The 8,146-nt window shown below is 41.7% G+C and overlaps 3 non-coding genes across 3 annotated transcripts; all 3 read right to left on the reverse strand.

Annotated features, from left to right (window-relative positions):
• Positions 1-3,002: 3,002 nt before the first annotated feature.
• On the reverse strand, positions 3,003-3,075 carry Trnar-ccu. Its single transcript has one exon. It is a non-coding gene; the product is annotated as a tRNA-Arg (tRNA).
• A 403-nt stretch (positions 3,076-3,478) lies between these two features.
• On the reverse strand, positions 3,479-3,551 carry Trnar-ccu. The gene has a single exon. It is a non-coding gene; the product is annotated as a tRNA-Arg (tRNA).
• Positions 3,552-7,234: 3,683 nt separating this feature from the next.
• On the reverse strand, positions 7,235-7,307 carry Trnav-aac. The gene has a single exon. It is a non-coding gene; the product is annotated as a tRNA-Val (tRNA).
• Between the last annotated feature and the right edge of the window lie 839 nt (positions 7,308-8,146).

Raw genomic sequence — 8,146 nt, forward strand, 5'->3', positions numbered from 1 at the left:
ACACACACACACACCACACACACACACTACGCATATATATATAATATCATACCACGTACAACATACATACCACACAGTATATATATATATATATATAACACACACACACACACACACACACACACACACACACACACACACACACACACACACACCACACACACACACACACGACACACACACACACATACACACACACACAAACACACACAGGCGCGCCGCGCGCTCGAAGACACACAGGCAATGTATCTCTCCAATGGCAAGCGGGCAAATTCTTGTTTCCGATTTCTATTACACAATGTAGTTGAAAAAATTCTCTGATATTCAGAAATCGTGAAACATAGTTTTCCTCTAAATGTGGGCCTATATGTATATATATATATTGTTGTAAACACTATAAAGAAATCACATTGGCGGATATGCCTCGTCCTATAAGTGTTATTTTCAAGTGGGTGGTATCTACATTAATTTAGTTTACCTTTCATTAAATTCCGATTTTGTTTTAAACATAATTTAGCATTGTGGTTTATACTGTAGTAACAAGTCATAAACAGTAAATAAACACGTAAACGTAGTGACACAATAGAATATGACATTTTTTAAGTTAAGTTCGAGTTGAAGAGTCAAACGATGGTACGTTCAAGCAAATTACATGTTTTGCTATTATGATCATTTATGTACAACCCGTTGCAACATTATCATGGAGAAAAAACTGGGTTGCACAACCTTTCGACACTATAGTTGCCGGAGCACATATAGGCAGGTCTACGCGCAGGCTCGCTAGAAGTACGCACATTCCCATGGAAAGCATATATCTGACTACGGAAACCTACCGCAGGTATAGGCATGATTTGGGAAGGAACAGCTCACCGCGCCCTGTGGGCACATGAGAAAGCAGATACATGAAGGGCGTGGGTGGTGGTGGTGGGAGGAGGGGAGGGTACTCAGGAAGCGCGTGTTCTGTGAGAGACATGTACAAACAAGCACAGTTCTGGTGCCGCGCAGTCGCTTCTAGATATATTTACATATAGCTACTGCAAACGGTGCATATCCGCGCAACTGTGACACACAGATCCCGTGTTACTGGTCCAATCCAGAGCAGACATACACAACCAATCCGGCCACGAAATGCAGGTGTACAGCAGTCACGTTCCTATGGCTGACATGAAACGACGACTTAAAGCTCTTAATGGATATGTAGTTGTAATGGCGCGTTTGTTCTCTGCTAAAGCTATAGCTTGTATCTAAAACGATCTTAACTAAACCGCCATTAAGCCCCGCTAAATCGCCTCACACAGGTAAAAGTGCCGCGGGATAGATAAGACTGTAAAATGCAGGGTAATTTTCAGATTTAAAGGCGCAACGTAATCCCCTTATCACCGCCGTGAGCGCCAAACCTGTAATAACAGAATGTTTCTATGGCGTGCGAGCAAACTTGACTGTGTAGGCCTATGTGTGAATATGCAGACACAAATACACAAGTGACATGGCGTAGATTATGCTACTGGCTGTATTTACGGGAGAGGGTAGAAGCTTATTATACATCAAAGTAAATGAGAATAAATAAAGACATTATCAGTTGTTCACGCACGTATTTTTGCGCGCACGTACACGTACGCACTTATACACGCACGCACACAAACACGCGCACGCACTCATGGGTAAGATATTTGCAGACGCTAGAACACAGCAGCATGCATGTGCACACTACAGCAACGTATGCGCAAAATACGCATTCCTGTAGATCTCCATATTTCCAATAGCAAAACTAAAGATTTTCGACCAATTATAGGACAATTTAACGAAATGAACATCGCCGAATGCAAAAAAGGGCTGAGCCGAGCGCTAGCAGAGTAAGTAATCAGTAAACCTCCGGCTTTCTTCGATCAGCTTGTAATCGCTATCGTGGCGGATCTGGCCTCGGGGGAAATTAGGTTTATGTTACGTAAACGGCACCAGTAGATGGACCGAAATAATTGAAGTCTCACCGTTTCAGATCATTCCTCTTGATTGGATAACAGGGCCGTAGTGGCTGCCACGAACTGTCTGTTATCTGACTGGACTGTCTGGTATTACTATTAATACTGATCAATTAGAGGTGTTATATCAGTGCACTAAGATTTGGAATCAGGGTAAAAAATACACGGGAGCGATGAGCGATTCGCTCTTCAAACCTCCGAAATCGCTCCCGTGAGACTCAAAACAGTTCCCGTAAAATTTTTGACGGGAGCTATTTTTTCCACAGACTTGAAAAAGCGCTCCCGTGAAAAAAAAGAAATTTTTTCCTTGTTTGGAATGTGTATTTAATATGACAAAGATATTGTGATTCAATTTCAAACTTCAAAAAATACAGATGATAGTGAAAGTATAAATGCAGATTGAAAATAGGCTTATTTTTCATAATTACATGTACTGATAGGGATAGTATATACAATTTTTTAAACAATGTTTTATTAGTTATCATACTCATAATATATATTTTAGATACTTTAGTCAAAACATCAGCTTTAGCTACATCATTTTTGAAATTTACAAATTGACCTTCTTGACTTAAAATGATCAGAATTGGTTGCTTTCAACATAGCCTGAAAATGCAGGAAATGCCATTTCCAGGCTCTACATTTCAAAAAATTTCTCGGTGAGGGCCCCCGGACCCCCGAATGGGCTTCGCGACTGCGGCGTTCGCCGTGTGTGCCGGCACACACCGTAACCGCCACTTATGCTATTATTACTGGGTGATCCTACATTTTTCTGCAGTAGCACATTTTGGGAGGCCACTACAGCCCTGGATAAGTTGTTTGTCTACGGTAAGAAAGCTCAGTCCGAGGCAGGTTCGCGATATTGCGAATCGGAGGTGGTGTCAGCATGGCGATATGTAATGAATGTGATGCTCGGTATTATTTGTATGGTGAAATATAATATTTAGCGGCTTTTATTGGATATTAGTTAGATATGTGGGACATCTACAAACCAAACAATCAAAAAATAAAGAAATAAAACATTACCCCAGGTGGGACTCGAACCCACAATCCCCGGTTTAGGAGACCGATGCCTTATCCATTGGGCCACTGGGGCGTTATAACTATTCAATGTGATTCACATGTCAGAGATGTTAAGCTGTAAGCACCGCCACCTAGTGGCGCATTCTGTAGTTCTTGTGATATCTAACTGAGTCAATGGGTTTACGTGCCCTTGATATAAATCGACGCGTTCTGTTGACATTTCGATTCCATTGCTCGTGTTCTGTTCAAAATTCGCAATTATACACTTCAATGTCTACAATATTTGGATAATTTACTTTGACAATTTGCTAGAGTTTATTGTTTTTAATTGATAAACTCCATTGCGCACTAAATTTGCGTGAATGACGAGGGAAACTGGCAACTGAATAGTATTCAATAAGTTTGCGCCACGTGACTGTACGTTATAAATACAAATTTAAAATTTACATATTTATCAGCCACTGTTAGCAAAACATTACCCCAGGTGGGATTCGAACCCACAATCCCCGGTTTAGGAGACCGATGCCTTATCCATTGGGCCACTGGGGCTAACTGAGAAAAACAACTTTACACTCCAACACTTCAACAGGATCTAATTTCGTCTTAAACGTATCCTTTCAGCTGGTTGAGCTATTAATAAACCGGCTTTGGGGGGAGCGTATGTGCTGGTCCGGTTTCTACCGGCAGTACTGCCACAAAATGCAATCTATGATGTGCTGGTTAACTTTGTACATGGTTTCTTACTGCCAGGGGTTCTCTGGACCGCCGCACAATTAGTTTTCTTCAGACATATAAACCGTTAGAAAATCTGTAAACCCGATTAAATGTACGTAGGTGGATATGCCGCAATTATGTGCAACTACAGCGCTAGTAATTTACACTATACAAGCGAATTAATTTATGCTGTAGTAAACGTGGAGTAAACTGCACATCAACTTCATTCGTTTCGTCGTTTTTTTCCATTCGTCTATACAGTTCTGAATGTAGTTGTTTTTGAATCCGTTGACATAAGTGTGACCTAGCTCTACCCTCATATATATATAAGCTTTTCGATCTTCCGTCGGCGGTGGGCTGTGGCGGAGTGTAGGGATATACGGGTAAAGCTATATATGTGACGGTGATATCATCGACATGGGCATATGATATTATCAGGAGTGTATAATATACGCTTCTGATATTATTATAATAACTAACTACTGTTACGTACAATAGTGCAGTAGCCAAAAGCGATATTATATAATGTATATATATATATATATAATAATATATATATATATATATTATGATATGAGTTAAATTCGGGGCAATAATACGGAAAGAGAAAGCACATATTTGATCAAATCATATATGGTTCATCGCCCTATAAACATTCGATAAACTGCTCACATAAAAGCTGTCCCGGGTCAGACTAATTCGGATTTCCCGTGTAAGTTTGTTTCATAAGCTCAATGAGGCCACTGGCTATCGTAGCGTAGTCTAAAATAATCCCCCAATTACTCGCTGATTACGGACGCCCAATGATTTACCTATTGATGCGCGTCAGGTAAAGCCAGGCATACGCCAGGTGTGCAGGGCCCTCCCGGCAGGTAGCATGTGATTGCTACGGGCTGCAACCTATCATTTTGCTTACATAAGGCGATTTGTCAACGACAAAGGCTTACATAGATCTTTAAGGCATGTGGAGGGTTTTCTCGTGAATGGCCCTATAGTAAATTCATTCTATACATATACAGCAACGATGATGCACAAAGGCGTGCAAGCGGTTAGAGTAAATGTATGTGCGCGCGCTCAGCTACGTATACGTACGTAGGTCTACTCGACGAAAATATTTACGAATACGAATGTTACTGTCATGTGTGCTGCATGCGCGCGGTTCATGCGTGGCGCGCAATTGACCGCAGCAGGTACAATGTCGAACGTGTGCGAACCAAGGTCGTCGTCTACAGAGATGAGTTGCCTATCTTATATAGCCTACGGCTATGGATTCTTCTCCCGCCTAAAAAAGAGCAATATATCTGTGGCAATTAAAACCATTATCTATAAATCGATGTTGTCGTGTTTCGGCTGGACGTTATTGGTATTCCTACACAGTAAGTCTGTTTCTCGGACCAACAGCCGACACACAGCGTACATCTATATCCTGAGCGCATGTAACATATATAGCTAAAAATCTGGCCGCGTCGGATAAAGGGAAGAACGACTTTATTCGATCTATAATTACGTGCACAATTTCCGTTCCCCTACTAAATCACTCACTTTAAATTCTTTCCGGTGCGCCCTATGTAATATATTGTTGCACGAACAATCAGGCGCGTACTGCATTAGTTCCGTTTAAATTACATGTCTTGCAGAAAAATACCCGTTTTGTCTCCGCGCAATTAATAAATCAATGGAAGAATTGATAAAGTCGACTGTTTTGTTGTTAAAACAAGCTTAACTTGGTGTGAAATTGTGCCAAAATAATATGCTCAGTACAGACTGTTGACAAGATAATTCCACACCAACACACACATAACAATGCTAGGAGGGCGGGCGGGGCAAAAAAACGCAATTTAAATACAGTATTTACGCGCAGCCTAGTATATGTTTATACACGCACCGAGAAATTGCTATGCTGTGAAACTCTCTAGTGTGGAAGATTGTCGCGTGGAGGATTAGTTCTAACGACAGAATGGCCGTGTTTAGTGTTAGCGGATATAGTAACATACGTCATGCACATGTATGTATAGAACGTACGCTGCATGTTATTTCCCACCTCATATATATATATATATATATATAATATACATGCATATTAATATATATACATATATACAAAAGATGGCAGATTAGAATGTTGTGTGAAGTTGAAGTTGGAAGTTGGAATGTTAGATAATTCTCGTAAAGAATATAGAGAAAGAGTTTCGTGAAAACGTCTTGTGTGCATGTAGAGTTTATAGGGCCTAATGTGCATGGTACATCTATGCGCAGGGAATATGTCTGGCGACTGTCATTGGCAGCGGGCAGGGTGCTGATAGAAAATCCACGTCCTTAGTGTAATATAGAAAAATAGAAAGTTAATTTAATATAAACATATAGAATTCCTATATTTTCCCGCTATCTTTGGGCAAAATACCTCGTTATTATCCATTTATTTCCGACTAAATGTCGTTCGATTTGCACTTCCCACGATCAAAACACCTATTCAACGACTATGTTTTTGAAGATGCTTTTTGTACGTCAAAACTCAACTGTAGTAATCAAATCCACAGTAAAAAAACGAGCTACTCTGCGATCGAGGTCTGGAGATATCCATCGTGACTGCGAGAGGAATTTAATGCCCTTTCCCCGTACCCAGCGTATAACACAACCCTGGCATGCATAGGCATTATAGTAGCAGTTTAGTGTGTAGCTTTTACACAGGCCCAGGTGAGTTGATATAATACTATAGCAGTCTGGAATTTAACAATTTTACACACAACTATCGCCTTTTATGGCGCACGTTTGTAGAGTATATCGGAGTATAAAGAATGGGTCCATCACGTTTATGATGGACGATGACCACCACATCCCAGAGTATGATGATGATGATGATGATAATGATGATGATGATATATAAATATATATATATATGTATATATATATATATATATTTATATATATATATATAAATATATATATATATGTATAACATCCTTTATAGGTTTAGATATAAGCTTTGGATTCCTACTCGCAATGTGAATTTCATCCTCCCACCTCCTTGGAGATTTATCTGCCGTCTGGGACTTTAGCCCATGTGTCGGGCAAGCTCTGGTGCTATCAATGCGTGGTGCCTGTGTGCGCGCGTGCGTGCGGCGAGCGTGCGGGCGCGCGTACGTGTACGTGTTTGCTTGTGTGCGTGTACGTGCGCGCGCACGCGTCTGCTCGTATGGGTGTGGGTGCATGCGTGCGCAGGCGCGTGTGCGCGTGCGCGTGAGTGTGAGAGAGAGCGCGCGTGCGGTGGTATGTGGGAGTAAGTGTGTACGTACACGTACGTATGTACGTGCAAGTGTCTTCACGCGAATGTGCGTCTGCTTGCGTATGTATGTGCGTTTGCGTGAGCGTGTGCACATAGAAACCATATCATATTTTCTAGGAAACTGCTTTTTATATTAAAAAATTTAAAAAAACCTAGAAGTATACTTTTATGAAATAAGTAAAGAATATAATAACATATAAGTACATGGTGACGCAAAAAAATAGCGAAAACGAATTGTTCCGACCAGGTCTCGAACCTGGGACCTTCTGCGTGTTAGGCAGATGTGATAACCACTACACTATCGGAACTAACCTATATGAGCAGCTGCCCGCTTACCACACACGCGACCCTCTCGCTCTGGTATCACAAAAAACAGTTTGTTTGCATTTACAGTATAACCGATATCACACACATAAACGTACATTATATGTACATCACTGGGTTTGTACGCCATCGTTGACGACACTCTTGGTTCGACCAGTTCGCGTTGTACCAATATTGTACAGCGCTATGCGAACGGATTGAACATGCACCCCGCCATATTACTCACAATTCACGATGCTTGCCAGCGTGGATTTCATTCCCATAGGCCTACGTTTTCATCACGAATCTTAGCAAGAATCCGCAGCGGGTTGGTCTGACCCGCGTCAACGAGAAACGTATCTTATGGGCTGGTAGAACTTGAAAAGCCGGCGTACAAAGACGCGTTTGTGCTCGCTTGTCTACTTCACGCCGTTACTGCTTGTTATTGCTCACCGGGTAGTAAAATAATGATGACGAGTCGTTATGTGGTGTCCGCCACCGCGCTTACAGACGAGATATCGCATATTTTACTGATGATCATTACCTGTCACAACTCAAACCCTCGTTGCCATAACGATTTCTTTTTGCTCTCGGCAGGCGTGATCTGCCTGTTAAGATTCGTCGTGTAGGGACGTGAAAACAGAAAAACGGCGAGACGAGCCTTAGTTGTGGCCTCACAAGTATAGGCGCTAGCACGCACGCAAACACGCGCACGCACACACGCGCACACACACACACACACACACACACACACACACACACACACACACACACACACACACACACACACACACACACACACACACACACACACACACACACACACACACACACACACACACAC

Source organism: Priapulus caudatus, unplaced genomic scaffold (genome assembly GCF_000485595.1).
Source record: "Priapulus caudatus unplaced genomic scaffold, Priapulus_caudatus-5.0.1 Scaffold515, whole genome shotgun sequence".
NCBI lineage: Eukaryota > Metazoa > Priapulida > Priapulimorpha > Priapulimorphida > Priapulidae > Priapulus > Priapulus caudatus.